At 45.0% G+C, this 16,972-nt stretch overlaps 1 protein-coding gene across 5 annotated transcripts in view; it reads left to right on the forward strand.

Annotated features, from left to right (window-relative positions):
- Positions 1 to 16,972, forward strand: part of SCAF8 (SR-related CTD associated factor 8) — a 184,640-nt gene that overhangs the window by 127,372 nt on the left and 40,296 nt on the right. The window contains exon 21 of one of the 5 annotated variants that reach the window (XR_004676625.1): positions 10,983 to 11,120. The exons of 2 other annotated variants lie outside the window; for them this stretch is intronic. The gene's annotated coding sequence lies outside the window, so the exon portion shown is untranslated. Of the gene's footprint in view, positions 1 to 640; positions 915 to 10,982; positions 11,720 to 16,972 lie in introns of those variants that run through there. 2 more of the 5 variants (XM_034991074.1, XM_034991073.1) reach the window with 2 other exon arrangements.

Below are 16,972 nucleotides of genomic sequence, written 5' to 3' on the forward strand. Positions count from 1 at the left end.
TCATTAACAGTTTCCTAACAACCAGGGGTGCCTGGGTGGCTCAGTCGGTTAGACATCAGCCTTCGGCTCAGGTCCTGATCCCGGGGTCCTGGGATCGAGTCCCGCATCGGGCTCCCTGCTCAGCGGGAAGCCTGCGTCTCCCTCTCCTGCCACTCCCCCTGCTTGTGCTCTCTCTCTCTCTGTGTCAAATAAATAAATAAAATCTTTAAAAAAAATAGTTTCCCAAAAACCAAAGGTGGGAAGTGGCATTCTATAACAGACGTCACACCCAGGGCCTGGATTTTCACAGGTAGCTGGGGTAGAGTGGGAAGAGCATTGGAAGACTGGGGGTCAAGTCCTGGCCCCGACACCGGCCTTACACCATTATCACACCTGAGCCCATTTCTCATTCACGAGGCTCCCTTAACACCTGTCTTGCCCCACGTTGGGCTCCGTGCTCAGCAGAGTCCGCTTCTCTCCCTCTCCCCCGCCCCTCCCCCCACTCATGCTCTTTCTTTTTCTCTCTCAATAAAATAAGTAAAAAAAAAAATCTTTAAAAAAAAAGAATTAGTAAGAAGAGGAAAACTTGTAACTATAAAGAATGAGCACATATTGGTCATCGGTTTGGCTTTAGGTTTTGTTTTATTTGTTCACCCAACAGATAATTGAGTGGCCAGACACTGTGTTGGGTGCTAGAGAAATTAAATGCCGTCATCCATGTAGAAGCTCGGAGCGTAATAGTAACAGAAGGCAGGAAAGCCTGGAAACCAAATATATACCCAGTGTGTTGCATGTGACTCCATGGGATCCGGGTCTGGCGGCTAAGAGGAAGTCATCTGAAAGGCTTCGTAAGGAAGGTTAGTCTCATGATTTTTGAAGACGGTAGGGGGTGTGATTTCACAGAAAGAAGGCTGTGGGGGGGCAGGGAAGCAAGCCTCAGAAAACCAAATGAACCTCTTTGGGAGGGTGAACCCGTGTAAAGTCTGACTCCAAGTTTGCTAAGGGGAAAAAAAAACAACACAAAAGAAATTGCATAATTCTGAGAAAGGAATGATGTAAATATAATGTGAGTGTGGTTCTATGTGGTTTTTTTTTTTACTTTATCCATTAGGAAAGATTAAGGCAGGTCACCTATTAAAGAGTCTCAGTTAAGCTTAAAAGTCAAAACATTTTTTAAGACATGCTGCTTATTAACCCTAGATATGAAAGATTTATAAAAGGCAAAAACTACAATGATATCCCAGAAAAATCTTGGCTCTGGTTCTGAAAATCTTGAAATAAAATGTTTTCTGGAACATTAATTGGAAGACAGCTTGCTATCACCAAATTGTTAGTCTGCGGTAGAAACTCAAAACTGCTAACAGATGCCTCCTACAGATTTTTAAAATATGGAATTATTTCAGCCAGCTACCAAACCATTAATCTATGTAACTCTTTAAAACTATGAAATATGCATATCTACATAACGGTTCAACTGAGAAAAAATGTTCCTCTTTGTACTATCTACCGTAAACATCTGATTTCCAAACTGAGCCTGGCTTTGACTAGAATTTAGCTATTTAAATTAACTCAGGAGTTTACCTAAAAAGCAATTTACAGCAAGTTTTTAAAAAATAGTATTTAAATTTTAGTCCTTGACTTCTTTAGTCATTAACTACCTGTGTGACCTTGGGCAGGTTCCTTAGCATGCCTAAGAAATGCCCAGGGTTCCTTTAAGAGCATGCTTCCAGCCTGAGCACTTGAGATTTGTACAATGCACATATAATCTATATATGTTGTTAGAATATTTAGGGAAACTCCCCAACTATTCACATTAGTTAGTTCATGAATTTACTGAGGCATATGGGGCCAGGCCCACTCTATGCCCATTTATATTAATTATATTTGCTCCCATGTTGAGTTAAATAGGGTGGGGGAGGCGAAGAGAAGGCCTTCAGGAGTTAGACTCCACTTCCGGAGGCAGCTGCCAGTCAACCCAAAATAGCTCAAGGGGAGACATTAGCATTCACTCCCTGTACCATTGGTGTGGAGAGAGGGGTGACCTAAGTTAATACACACCTGCCACTCCCCACTCCCCACCCCAGGCACCCAATCCAGCTGACCAGGTGCCTCTTCAAAAAATAAACAAATGTATCTTTCTCCTATTTTTATAATAAAAATTTTATAATAAATTCTAATCATGAACCTCCTAATTTTGCAAAACTTCCCTTTTGTAATTTTTTAAAGTTTTGCTAAATATTAAAGAGTATCTGTTCCATTGTGTAGATAATCTATAGATAAAATTGGGTCTCAGAATATGCAGATTCTATTTCTATTATTATTTCTACTTTAAAAATCATGCAAGTAATGCATATAGTAGAAAAAAGTATAAGATAGAGGTAAGTATGGAAAAAATAAAATCACCTATAGTCCTGAATCTGGGCATATTTTTTTTTATTCCTAAAAGTATAGAAGATGTTTGTTTGCCATATAGAATACATGAATGTATAGAATAAAACACTGCAAAAAGAGAAAGGTTTTCACCTGAAACTAATATAATCTTATGTCAACTATACCTCAAAAAAATAGAGAGATCAAAATTAAAAATGCAATTGGAGAAAAGGATGAAATAATATGTATAAACATTAGAAAAGCAGTTGTTAACTCTCTTTAAAAACAAAAAAAAAAGGAAAGGGGGCACCTGGGTGGCGCAAATGGTTAGACGTCCAACTCTTGGTTTCGGCTGGGGTCGTGGTCTCAGGGTTGTGGGATCGAGCCCCACGTCGGGCTCCACACTCCACGCAGAGTCCAATTGAGCTTCTCTCCCTCTTCCTCTGCCCCTCCCACTCATGCTCTCTCTCTCTCTAAAAAAAAATCTTTAAAAAAAAAATAAAATAAATTTAGAACATTTAGAAAAGAAAAACTGTTCAGAGAGTATGAGACCGCGTAGGCTGGAGGAAGCATCTGCGTTCCGGCGTCCCCCAGCGCTGCGCTTTTCCCGATCTTGCCAGCACTGGGTTTCTTTGGGCCACAGGCTTCATCTCTCTGAGTCTCGCTGCAGAAATGGGGATACTGATGCCTATGTGTCCAGAGCGCTGATGGCAATTTATGGTGGAGGCCCCGCGGGAAGTAAGTGGGTGGCTGTCATGGTTCCAAAGTGTCTGGGCAAGCGCGATGCTGGCACTGAGCCGCGTGGTGGGCCTGCCACTCGGACTGTGACAGTTTGGGGAAGACAGCTCTCAAAGGGCGCAGGGGTGAATTCAGTGGCTAGACTCTCACAGAGGGAAGCTGACCCAAGAGGGATGATAAAGTCATCCTGCTAATGACTTATCCTGATAAGTTAGTCCTGCTAATATATGCAAAATGAGCCTCATCTTGATGAGAAAGAAACCAGGTCTTTGTGCAGAGGACACTTTGGAGGAGAAGATGCACGGTCCCAGGTGACCGTGAAAGGGTAGAACAACACTCTGGAAAGTCAGGCAGGGGGCTGCAGGTTGGCTTGAGATGCGCTTCTGTCAAATACTCTAGAAGGAATGGTGTCTCTCCGGCGTGGCTCAAGAGTGGAAACAGTGAGGAAGGCAGAGGCCCACTGCTCGGGGCCGTGGCGGGATCTTAATAGACAAAGCTCAATCTCTACGTTAGAGGGGAAAGTCTACGGTCAGAGGACAACGAGAAGGCCCTAGTTCTTCTTTGTCGCCCTGGCCTTGAAAAATTGCATCCCTGGGAACAAGAAGAATTTATAGGTTGACCTCAAAATTGCTGTAAGACCCAGAAATTGTGGGGAGCAGAAGGGATGCCTATGCTTGGAACGAGGCAGATGTTTTGATTTTCAAGCAAAGAGAAAGGTAGTACCAGTGAACTTGTCATCATTCCCAGCATGATGCTGAAAAGAATTCATTAAAAGTTTTGTCAGCTGTTAAAAAAAGGGGGGTGGGGGATTCTGTGTCCCAAAGGCACTAGCTTCGGTTCACTAAGAACAATTCCTGCCAGAAATAAGATTGCAGCTTTTAAAGAGGGTCGTTTGACTGGCAGATGAAAAACGTTCTAGATGCTCCGTGTCAGGATGTGAGTGAGGTGTCTGAGAAAGTCGCTAAAAATGTATTTATGGAAAGGGTGGAGACATAGGGCCTGGATGGTGGTGCAGCCTGGCTGGCTCGTACCACCCCACTTGGAGCACCTGTTCGTGGACTGGTGTCAACCCTAGAGGTGGGCCTGCTTGAGGATGGCCTCCAGTCTCCTGGTAGAGCCCTGGGGGAGACCCTCTCGACCCACCGTGGTCGGACAGTGTGGAGCGGAGATCAGAAGCCCAGCCTGGCTCAGAGGGAGAAAAGCAAACCCGACTGGATGCAAAAAGAAGCACCAGGACAAAAATGAGGGGAGCAGGGGACAAGGACACCTGGGAACAAGGAGGAGCAGGGCTGCCATGGAGGGTCCCCACGAGGAGGTATCCTTGCTGTGGCAGCGAAGTCTTCGCTGAGCGCTCTTATAGACTGGCGCTGGCCTATTTAAAGAGTCCAAATTGGGAAACAGATTTCTTTCTTTCTTTCTTTCTTTCTTTCTTTTTTTCTTTTCTTTTTTCTTTTCTTTTCTTTTCTTTCTTTCTTTCTTTCTTTTCTTTTCTTTCTTTCTTTTTTAAAGATTTTATTCATTTATTTGAGAGAGAGAGAGAAAGAGAGCACAAGCAGGGGGAGGGGCAGAGGGAGAGAAAGAAGCCTTCCCCTGCTGAGCAGGGAGCCTGTTGTGGGGCTCGATCCCAGGACCCTGGGATCATGACCTGAGCCGAAGGCAGACACTTAACCCATTGAGCTACCCAGGTGTCTCTGGGAGACAGATTTCTAACCTCAGATTTGCCCTTATCAACTTATTACTGATTTGAATGAGGAAATGGATATCATGCGTGCACATTTTTTTTTTAAGATTTTATTTATTTATTTGAGAGAGAGAATGAGATAGAGAGCATGAGAGGGGGGAGGGTCAGAGAGAGAGGCAGACTCCCTGCTGAGCAGGGAGCCCAACGTGGGACTCGATCCCGGGACTCCAGGATCATGACCTGAGCCGAAGGCAGTCGCTTAACCAACTGAGCCATCCAGGCGCCCACATGCGTGCACATTTAATTAAACCAGTAAGTTATGCAAAGGTGGAAGAGAGAACTAAAATCTTGTATAACATTTTATATATCTGTGTCCAGATAACTCAGCTGTTGGCGAGTGTGAGATAAAGCGATCCTGCTTAATAGTAACCCCTGGGACGCCTGCGTGGCTCAAAAGGCAGTTCAAGCCGAGATGGGTGGTGATCCTTGACAGTGCTGACCTGCTCCACACAGATCAGACCACAGCTGATGTTTTAAATTCAGTTCCAGTTTGCATACATTAAAGGACATGTTTCAAAAGTGTCCCTAGGAGAATGATCCAGGTTTGGGGAAGTCTGTACAAGTCAGATGAGGATGAATATGCTCACCCCGGAGAATATGTGTGCAGGTTTTCTGGCCCCTGGCTGACAATAAGTGAAGTGCAATAGAAAGATTGGACTTACCTTTGGTGAAACCAGAGGGGTAGATTCAAGCTGCCTCACCCTTGAAGGTGCCCAAAAAGAAATGGAAGCCTCAGGAGAGAGGCCAAACCCCTGGAGAGGCTGCCTGGACAAAGGCCACTTTCAAGGATGGGAGACAAGTCGGGGCTCCACGGAGGTGTCCGTCTGATGACAAGCCCCTTCAGACTTGAGATTCTGTGGTTCTAGTTCTGTCTTCTGTACTTCCGTGTAGTCATGGTTACGTAAAGCGTCAGGTGTAAGTTCCGAATCATTGCTGTCAAAGATGTGCTATTTGAGATTGTCCCCTTCTCTTTTAGGTGTATAATTCAAAACAAAAAAGTGTGGGTTATCTTAGGAAAAAGGCATCGGTTTCAACCTGGTTCCTTCCATGATCATTACTATCCTGCAGGGAGGAACTTGATGGAAATGAAAGGTAGAGGTAGGACCTAATTTGCATATTTACCCTTCGGGGTACCAGAGAGCGGTGCACATTCTTACCCGCGGAAGTAAGCTGTGGCTTCTTTCTTAATTCTTTTTTTTTTTTTTAAGATTTTTATTTATTTATTTGACAGAGAGAGAGATAGCAAGAGTAGGAACACAAGCAGGGGGAGTGGGAGAGGGAGAAGCAGGGAGCCCAATGCGGGGCTCGATCCCAGGACCCCGGGATCATGACCTGAGCCGAAGGCAGGCACTTCCCGACTGAGCCACCCAGATGCCCCTTTTTCTTAACTCTTAAAAACAAAACGAGGGGCGCCTGGGTGGCTCAGTCGTGAAGCGTCTGCCTTCGGCTCAGGTCATGGTCCTAGGGTCCTGGGATCGAGCCCCACATCGGGCTCCCTGCTCAGCGGGAAGCCTGCTTCTCCCTCTCCCACTCCCCTTGCTTGAGTTCCCTCTCTCACTGTCTTTCTCTCTGTGTCAAATAAATAAATAAAAATCTTTAAAAAAAAAAAAACAAAAAAACCCAACCACTTTTTTTTTCAGATAGGCAGATTGTTAAGGATAGACATTTTAATATATTTTAAATTTTTAAAAATCTGTTTATTTATTGTTGTAGATATGAAAGGAAGTCCTTCCTTAGAACGTTGGGTGCCAGCCAAAGGCACAATGTCACTAACTACAACTGATAAGTGATGGCAAGTTTCCTGGTGCTGGTTGGTGCTACCGGGACCATGACCCAAGAGCAGATACTTGCCCTTACCCTTTTGAACAGGCGAAGGGATTCGAGAGCCCTGGGAACTTTATTTCCACTGTGTTCCCACGTGGAGACAGCAATCGCCTTGTTGCTCCGAGGTGCACGTTCCTCCTGACTCCGGATGGGCTTGCCAGCAGACACTGAGGGAGAAGTTTTCCTGGTCACAGTGTACCTTCTAAACACAGTGTGTAAACGGTGTTGACTGTGGGCTTCCCCCAAATATCCTGTGGTTGGGCAGATTTCTTACACGAGGCACTGTCTTCATTACTGAGGATGCTGGTTTGCTGTTCTATGGGGCTGGCCCAAAGGCTCGTTGTCGTTGATGCTAAGTGGCTCCCGAGGGCTTTGCTTTGAGAATGTCAGGCGACCAGTCCTCCCCTCTCCCTAGTCTCTTTTCCTTTCTCTTGCTCACTCTGTCTCTCTTAATCTCTCTCTGTGTCACAGACACACAGACCCTCTCACTTTTCCATTCCTCACACTCCCATACATTCTGTCTTCATTTCGAGAAAGCTTTGAAGAGCACCTTGTCTAAAGCAGTGCCCATCCCCAGCCTCCGTGACGGTTACTCCACGCTTCTGGCCACTCGCTTTCATTCTCTCTCTCCCTGGGGCATGTCAGGTGCCCGAGGACAGAGGCTGTGCTTTATTCATCTCTTTGTCTCCAGCTCCTAGAACATCCCAGGCATGTGGTAAGCTCACAGTAATTCTCTGGAGGAGAAAAAGGAGGGAGTTTGTAAAGGGAGCATTCTTACAGTCAGGAATAAGTAGTAAGGAGACACATCCTGAAAAACATCTTCGGTTCTAGATTAACCATGTTGCTGTGGGAATGAACACAACCTATTATGTTCGCTCCATGTCCCTGAGGTACCCACGCATCTGACTCCCAAGGAGGGTGCTAAATCAAATGGAGGATGGCCAATTAAGTTAAATTTCAGATACATAACGAAATAATTTTTAGTGTAAGTATGCCCCATGCAATTTTGGGGACATACTTATACTAAAAACTATTTCTTGTGTATTTTCATTTGATATATTTGGCAACCCTACCTCAAGTTTCCTGATATATATTGATTTGCCCTATTTTAGGATGTTTCAGTGTTCTTTATGGTGTTTCCAAAAGAAATCATTCCAATGTCAGCCTTGCCCCCAAAATATGGCACCACTCAGTAGAGCCATGGTTCATTCAGAACCTTTCTTGAACTGAAATACATATGATGAATGATGTTTATGTATGAATCCCCCTTAACTCCGTCTCCATTTCTCCTACTCAAGAAAACATTGACTATAAGTGATAGTGACTGTTGTAGGAAAAACCTTGAATCCTTTTGACTTATTATTTAAAATAAATAGTTTTCAGATTTGTCCTTTATGATTGTCACTAAACCTAGAAATGACTTGAGTCACCTCTCTCAGCTAACTGCAGATTGACTTTGAGATTAAGGGTGAGTGGTTAGAATTTAGTGGTAAAAAGTGAGGATTATGGGTTTTATTTCACTTCAGAGATGTACTGCTTTCTTTGCAAGAGAAAAAGTATCTTGGACCCAAGAAGGCCTTTCTAAAGAGAGAGAGAGAGCAGAGTAGGAAGCTTACCTCACTAATAGAAATGCACGCCCCCAAGCATGGATATTGTTAAGAGTCAGTTGACAGTTTCATTTTTACATGTAACAAAACAAAATTGGAATCCATCGAACCCCACTGACAGGGTCATTTAAACAGTTGCAGTTAAAAACCACCACAATAAAGCGGATATCACAATAAAGTGAGTCAAGTTCAGGTTTTTGTCTCCCAGTGCGTATAAAAGTTATGTTTACCCTCTATTGTAGTGTATGAAGTGTGCCAAATAGCATTCTGTTTAAAAAAAAAACAGTGTATATACCTTAATTTAAAAATACTTTATTGCTAAAAAATGCTAACCGTTCTCCGAGCTCTCAGCAAGTCATAATCACTGATCATAGGTCACAATAACAAATATAATAATAATGAAAAAATTTGAAATATTGTGAGGATTACCTTAAATACGACGCAGAGACATGGAGTGAGCAACTGCTGCTGGAAAATTTGCGCCAATAGAATTTCTTGACGCGGGGTTGCCGCAGACCTTCATTCTGTGCAGAGCGCAGTATCTTTGAAGAGGAATAGAGTGAGGTATGCCAGAATACCTTTTTTCATTTTTATATCCCCCACACCATATGTTTAGTTACTTAACTGTAAAAATGGCCTAGGCAGTTTAAGAAATATCAGAGTTACGTCAGTGGACTAAAGCCCAACTGAAGCACTGTATGTCCACTGAGATTTTTTTTTTTTTTTTTACAATTCTTTTAAGTAATCTCTATGCCCAACATGAGGCTCAAACTCACAACCCCAAGATCAAGAGTTGTATGCTCTACCGACTGAGCCAGCTAAGGGCCCCTCTACAGAGAGAATTTTTAAATGATTACTTTGAAATGTAATTGAGGATTGACATAATTTTTTTTTAAAGAGAGATTGGGAGAGAGAATCCCAAGCAGACCCCACACCCAGCGCAGAGCCTGCCACGCTGCTCAGTCGCATGACCCTGAGATCATGACCTGAGTGAAAATCAAGAGTCAACCGCTCAACCAACTGAGCCACCCAGGGCACCCTGATATAAAATTTTTTTTAAGATAAATCCTAACATACTACCACATCTAAATTATAGCTTGAGTTTTCATTTCTTTTTCCTACATAAGAAATAAATGAAGAGACATACGATTTCTTCAGCTCCTTTGGTTGTAGTCAAGTATCTATTGTCCATACTTAGAACGTCCCTGAACCATGGTTATGAATGGAGGAAACATCAACAAAACGAGGACAGACTTGGGGTTCAAACATAGGCCCTATGTTGCAGGAGCAGGCCGAGCTGAGAGGGGGATTTAGGCTCCAGGAGCAGGTGTGCTCATCTGTGAGGTGAGCTTCATGACGCCTGCTTGAAGGTCAGGAATGGGAGTGAGGTCCTCATTCCCGCCCCACCCCCCCCACCCCACCCCCACCCTGCCACACTGCAGTGATAGGTCTGCAGTCCCACTGTGGGCCCCTTGCCAGGATTTGCCAAGGCTGGCTAAGCTTAAGCAGTCATTTAAGGAAAAGGATAAAGAGTTAAGAGCAAGGTTGTCCGAAGAGGCAGGAGTATTTTCTTTGAAATAGCCAGAGAGGACACAGGCTTTTGATTGTGTTTAGTGGCAGGTGGTTGGAAAAGTAAAGAGCAGTTTCTTTTGAAGATATAAAAAGACACCTGAGGGGCCCCTGGCTGGCCCAGTCTGTACAGCATGCGACTTTTGATGTTGGGGTCATGAGTTCGAGCCCCATGTTGGGCATAGAGGTTACTTAAAAAAATTTTTTTGAAAAGACAACTGAATTGCAAGCTTTTAATCAATTGTCCGTGTCTCAAAATGGATATATTTTTCTTGTGGTGTAATACTCTATCATAAATCGCTCAAGTTCTCCTGGGACCTGTTGGAATTTTGTTTCCTTAACTTTCCCTGTCTCCCAGCCAAGCCACGTATGCCAAGAATACGTAGCCCTGTCCTTGCCTTCAATCCAGATTAACCCTGCTTCCTAGCCTTGGGTGTAGACTCTGCTGGCCCATCCTTCTGCTGGACCCCAAGGAGTTTGTTTACTTTAACAGCTAACTTATCAAGCCTATAAAAATGATAAATGTACAAACAGCTGAGAGGGTTTTTTTGGGCCCTGTTTCTCAGTGTATATATGATGGGGGGGGGGGGGAGAGGGAGAGACTTAAACAAGAAACTATTTAGAATCACCTTGTGTTCCTGACATTTTTAGAACACCCGACACCAGACACAAGAGGTAACTTCCTCTGGAATTATTATTTATAAAGTGGATCAAGCTTCCCTTTTGTACACATTATAATTTCAGAGAGGGATTCAATTTTCCAAAATACGATGCTGAATGAGAAGCATGAGGCATCGATGAAGAAAATAGCTCCTGGTTTCCTAAGCAGAGAGTTTCATTGTTGGGAATCCCCAGGAGTTTCTGCGTGGCTCAGACAGAGGCTGCCATGGGAGTGGCCTCTCACTGGACCGCATGCATTGAGACTGCTTAAAACCGCTGTAGAACAAGTCTTTCCAAACAGAAGTTGTATATGTTAGATCAGTGGCTTCCAATCTGTATGCCAGGGCCTGTGAGGTAGGAGCAGGCAGGGTCCCACAAGGGACTGGGCAGACCGACTTCTGCCCCAGCTGCCCTGCATTCGTGTGTCCGACACGTTGGACGCTCACAGCTTGGAACTAGGAAACTAATTATGAACTAATGCTTGCATCCCTTAGCGTTCCTGGCTCTAACCTGTATGATGTCAGCTAGTCCAAGCCGACTCACGGCATGTAATAATCTATAATTCTGCCAAGGCACAGATGGGAATTAACCTTCACTGCATGGCAAGCGGGCAGCAACGTGTCACTTTGCAGGTGAGCTGTGGCCCAGGTAACACCTGCCATCCAGGTCCCCACCTGGCCTTTTTCTACTCATTGTTACATACCTGTTTTGGGGGGAAATCGCATACTATCAGGGGATTTGCAATTTGGGGGTCCGGTAACATCTGAGAAGTCTCCTTCTCTGATGTCGCAGGTCTTCTGTGAAAAGGCACAGGACTCTGGACCGCCGGATGGAATGCAAGGGCCATAGGCCAAGCGAGTTATGAGATGTGTTCTGGAATGTTCCATGCCACATCACCTCATGGGCACATGAGGGAATTCTGTGTGGGAAACAGACACGGTTACACATCCGCTCTCAAACAGTGCAGACGAAGAGATTCTCTTACCCCAAGTCCTGGTCAATGCTTCTGAGAACTATGACTATAGAAAGCAGTCGCAGTCCGTATTTTTTTTTTTTTAAAGCCATATCCCATTCTATTCTGTGCTTTCACATTTGCCCAAGATAGATGTGCCTGAAACTGTGCTGTTTGTAGAAGAAGAGTATCTACTGGTGGTTCATTCACTTGGGTCATGTTTGGAGTTCTCTGTGAGCTTGTTAAATAAGACACTGTGCCTTCCTGAAAACCATTACTCTGTTTAAAAAAATAAAAAGACATGCAATTCAAGTATAGTGTTTCTCCCTGATGTCAGAGTCACCACTCAGGGTGCCCAGGGGGCCCCGGTGAAAGCCCAGGCTGACAGCTGTTTGCTATGGAGGGGCTGGTCCAAGTCCTCTCCACGCTAAGGTTTAGGTGTAAAGATGACCCCACTTGTTGCATTTACTGCTGCTACATTGTGCTCCTTGCGTGGATGTGGAGCCCTAGTGCCCGTCTTGGTTTGTTGTTGTTGTTTAAGATTTTATTTCTTTATTTTAGAGAGCGAGCGCGTGCACAAGCTGGGAGGGGCAGAGGGGGAGGGAGAAAGAACCTCAGGCCGACTCCACACTGAGCGCCGGATGCAGGGCTCGGTCTCACGACCAGGAGATCGTGACCTGAGCTGAAACCAAGAGTCAGAAGCCTAACCAACTGAGCCACCCAGTCCCCCCCCCCCCCCCCGGTGCTGATCTTAGTTATCTTACATGCACATGAGAGAGAGACTGGGGTATGAAGACAAACGCATGCAACTTGGATAACTTATCAAACAGGCGTCAACGCGTTTCCTGGTTTCGCCCTTCCAACCGCGCATGAAGGGTAATAGTTTCTCTCCCCCCCTTTTTTTTTCCTTTTAATTTCACTCACTTAACCTTCTGGTGGTTCTTTTAAACAGCAAATTCCTGATTTTAACTCTTTATTCTAGATAAGGAGATAAAGCATATACATAGAAAGGAAGGATCTGATGCAAGCATAGCTGAGTCCACTCTGGGGGGCAGCCCGTGGACATGCTGGGCTGGGTCCCCGGACGTAGTTTTCCTGCCACCTGTCCCTCCGGCCCTGGGGCCTTGCTCCTTCAGGCCTCGCTGTCCTGAGAAACTCCAGTGGTCCTCTTTCCTGGGGTTGCATCTTCTGGCATCCAAGAAAAGTGAGTGGCTTGTCATTTCCTTGACTAAGTCATGTCAATTCTTTGCCAGTAATTCAGTTTGCAAATTCGTTTCTGCAGCTATGAAAGAAAGAGAGAGAGAGAGAGAGAGAGAGAGAGAAAGAAAGAAAGAAAGAAAGAAAGAAAGAAAGAAAGAAAGAAAGAAGAAAAGCCTCTGCTTAGCTGGGTGGCCATATAGTCTCTCCAATTCAGTTGTGATGACAGCTGAGGACACCAGATTGAATTTGCTTTAAGCAAACTGGATATATGAAAATTGAAATTTAAAAAAAGGATGATTGTTCACTTTTCAAAAGGTTCCTTTGCCTTATGAAAAAGATTACAATAGGATTTCTTTTTTTTTTTTTAGATTTTATTTATTTACTTATTTATTTGAGAGAGAACGAGCAGTGGGGAGGGGCAGAGGGAGACACAGAGAGAGAACCAGACTCCTTACTGAGCAGGGAGCCTGATGCGGGGCTCGATCCCAGGACCCTGGGATCATGACCTGAGCCAAAGGCAGACGATTAACCAATTGAGCCACCCAGGCGCCCCTACAACAGGATATCTTTAAACACCAACTTTTTCTAGTTCTCTAAAATTGAAATTTAATCACTGTCCTGGGTTTCTAGAGTATACCTTATGCATGAAGGTGGCATGCCTATAAAAAATATTAAAAGTCTTTTAAAGTTAATTTAAAATTATTTTTTTAAGATTTTATTTATTTGTCTGAGAGAGAGAGAGAGAGCACAAGCAGGGGGAGGGAGAAGCAGACTTCCTGCTGAGCAGGGAGCCTGAAGCAGAACTCGATCCCAGGACTCTGGGATCATGACCTGAGCCAGAGGCAGACACTTAACCGACTAAGCCACCCAGGCATCCCTAACTTTTAAAAAAATTCTTAAAAACTTGTTATCTGATGGGTTCAAGTTTACTAATATTAATAGTTTTTGCTCCAGCCTCCTAGAGGAGGAGAGAATACATCGTACTAGTGACCGTTTCAATGTGCCAAATTAAAACCAAGGCCAGTACATCCTGGGACCTGCCCCTCATTAATCGTACAGTGTCTGTTCTTGGCAACCCAAAGTCAACCCTCTTAACCTGTAAGCTAGAAAGAGAGCTACCTAAAGCAAGCTCCCGTGTAAGATTCATTCGCATTTAGCATCTGCCCTGAGCCTAGAGCCTCCATGCAGCTGAGATGATTTCACTGCCATGGGAACAAGTATCAGGGGGCTGTTTCTTATTCCAGAGGGTCTCGGTGATTGGAGATGTGGCACGTAGACGATTAGACTTGCAGGATGGCACTCAGTATCTTTCACTTCCATTCCCTCCACCCTTCGCCGAGGAGCAGGGCTCCATTAACAGCAGAGACATACCTAGCCTCGGCTTCCCTGGAGCCTCCAGTCTGCTTTTCCATCCTGCAGGCATGCGGTCTGTCTTGAGGTTATAGAGTGGTGCCTTTGATAACTTGCCCTTTTCCTCTTTCGGTCTTCTCTCCCCCTGCCCCCACCCAAGTTCAAAGCTTCAGGCGTCAAAGTGAAGGCTTATCAGGTCCTATGTGAGTTGTTAGCAGAAATCCTTTGTTTTCCTTTTAGCTCAACAAGGGCATACCATGTGAATTTTTTTAAAAAATATAGATGTACTCAGGGTCATGAGTTCAAGCCCTGTGTTGGGCTCCACGATGGGTGTGAAGCCTATTAAAAAAAAAAAAAATACACACACACACTGATTCCCAGTTACTTGTGGGAATTCTCTCCTGCCAATAGGAAAGGCCCAGAGAGAGAATGCTGAGAAGTAAGGAGGAAGGAGGTGGGTAGGCTGGTTGTTGCGGTGGGGTGGAGAAGAGAAGGATTCTGACTCCATAATGGCCAGAGTGTGTGGCCGGTAGAATCACTGATGCCCTGATCCATGAGGAAGGTGAGGGGCTTGGTCTGTCACAAAGGAGCTCAGAGTCAAGGATAGGAGGGAGAAGATGCTGATGGGAGCTGAGCTCTCCCAGGCGTATGGACCAAGGGAGGCGGGTGGCTGTGCCCTAGCCACTTGAGAAGGCCTCACAGAGGAGGGAGCTGTCGAGTAGAATGTCTCCGATGGCTGATTAAGCCGTCTCAAGGTAGACAAGAGAGGGAACAGCATGCCAGGCAGAGGGAATGAAGCCTTCAGCCTCGCTCCTATAACCTAAGAGTGGATGAGCGTCTGTGCTCTGCCCTCTGTCGCCAGGGTTCCCTAAGAACATGGGTGACAGAAGGAAGAATCCATATCCTTCCTGCCTCCTCTGTGATATACACTTTGCACACAGCACCTCACTTAGTCCCTACAGTTAGCCTCGCTGGTGGGTATTAATCCCCATTTTACAGTTGTGGAAACTCACAGCAGCCCAAGAATTGCCCACCCTATGAAAAGCAGAATCAGAGATGCAAGCCTGCTGAGTCCGTTCCGGAGCCCACCCTTTAACCGGTATGCTCAACGGCTTCTCCCGTAGACGAGCTCACTGGGAGGGTTCTGCCACATCCCATGTCTACACCCTTCTACTGGTTCACAGGAGTTTGGACTTCACCACCTACGGAAACAGCTTAGTCTGTGATGGTCCAGAAGTCTCTTATCTTTGGATCATTCAAATGTCTATGTTATATTTGAATCATTCATGCCAAATGGCATAATTTTCCAGGATATAATATCTGAGATATTTGAATTAAATGAGGACAGGACATTCTACGACATACAGTGTTTTGTAGGACAAGAGCTCAGAATGTCATCTAGATTCCCAATCTCTGTGTGCCCTTGGGCAAATGGGAGACCTCTGAGCTTCAGTTTTTTAAAGTTTAGAATGAGAATTTTGTGCCCTGCACTTCCTAAAGTCTCTTTTTGCACTAATATGACCATTCTGTTATGTTGGGATTAAGTATGCACAAAGATTGGGGGCGCCTGGGTGGCTCAGTCGTTAAGCGTCTGCCTTCGGCTCAGGTCATGATCCCAGGGTCCTGGGGTCGAGCCCCACATCGGGCTCCCTGCTCGGCGGGAAGCCTGCTTCTCCCTCTCTCACTCCCCCTGCTTGTATTCCCTCTCTCGCTGTCTCTCTCTCTCTCTCTGTCAAATAAATAAAAATCTTTAAAAAAAAATTTTTTTTAAAAAGTATGCACAAAGATTATATGCACAATACGTGTGTGGATATGATGTAGGAAAGAAAACATGATCTCAGTTTAGTAAAGGAGCCCTGGGTATCCCCTGTCTTAGCGATAAACTTCCCTAATAGGGAATAATTGCTTTTATTTTATTTTAATTATTCTTACACTTGGTACTTGGAAAGACTCAACTTCATACTCTTCTAATCTAATGGGATGTCACTCCACACATTTTAAGTAGGTTTTTAACGACAGAACAACGAAGCATTAGCCAATGATGTTAGAACATGTCTGCACACACTGATACTTTGAGATCTGTGCCAACCATCCTGCTCCCATATGCGCTGGCCAGACGGATCAGCTGGACGAGGCAGATTGGGGTCTGGCATCCATGAATAACTCTGGCACTTTCCTTTTGACGTGGCAGGGCAGGCTGGCTGAGGCTTGGATCTGAAAGTCTGTTTGCAAGGACCTAGTTTTCTTGGTATTTCTCCATCACCTCCTTAGTTAGCCCACTGGTGATGAATCCAGTGCATTCATGCCGGAACAGATCACACTCTGGGTAGGTTTTCTGTGGCTGGCTTCGTGATCTCATGCCTCCTCCTTTTGGGGAGAACAGGAGAGACAGACGAGGGCAGTGAATTCTGGTCGGTCAGCTTTGCTGACCACTGGTGGCTCTGAGGAGAGTTTTGCTGAGGAAGAAATGAAGGAGATTCATTAAAAAGGGGTCAGAGCCTCTCTCTCTAGATTCTCTTTCTCAACTGTAATTTAGAAACCATTCTTCAGGCTTTCGGCAGTTTCCAGCCTGCTAATGGGTCATTTGGAAATCAGAAACATTTACTTTAAGGGGGTAAAATGCAGAATAGACCACAAAGCCTTTACGTTGTAATCGAAGTTAAGTTCATTTCTGTTTCTCCATGTAGCCGCCTGTGGTGGGTTCTCTGAGGAGACACTGCCTGGTCCTTACTCCTTCCCTCTTCTGCCACCCCTAGACCTGTAGACCTGGCCACTCTTTCTAGAACGGGGTTTCTGCAAGAAAGGATATAGCTGTTCTGGAAGCAGGTGGCCTCCCCTGCTGTCCTGGTCACCGATGGCCCCTCATCAGAAGTCCCACATGTGGGTCACAATATGGGGTGGCTATTTGCGTGTCTGGTAGCCCAGACATATCTGGGGGTGAAGCATCTGTCAGAGGAAAGGCATAAGATACTTGGGATCAGG

The sequence above is a fragment of the Mirounga leonina genome, unplaced genomic scaffold (assembly GCF_011800145.1).
Source record: "Mirounga leonina isolate KUSES-001 unplaced genomic scaffold, KU_Mleo_1.0 Mir_53, whole genome shotgun sequence".
Classification (NCBI taxonomy): Eukaryota; Metazoa; Chordata; class Mammalia; order Carnivora; family Phocidae; genus Mirounga; species Mirounga leonina.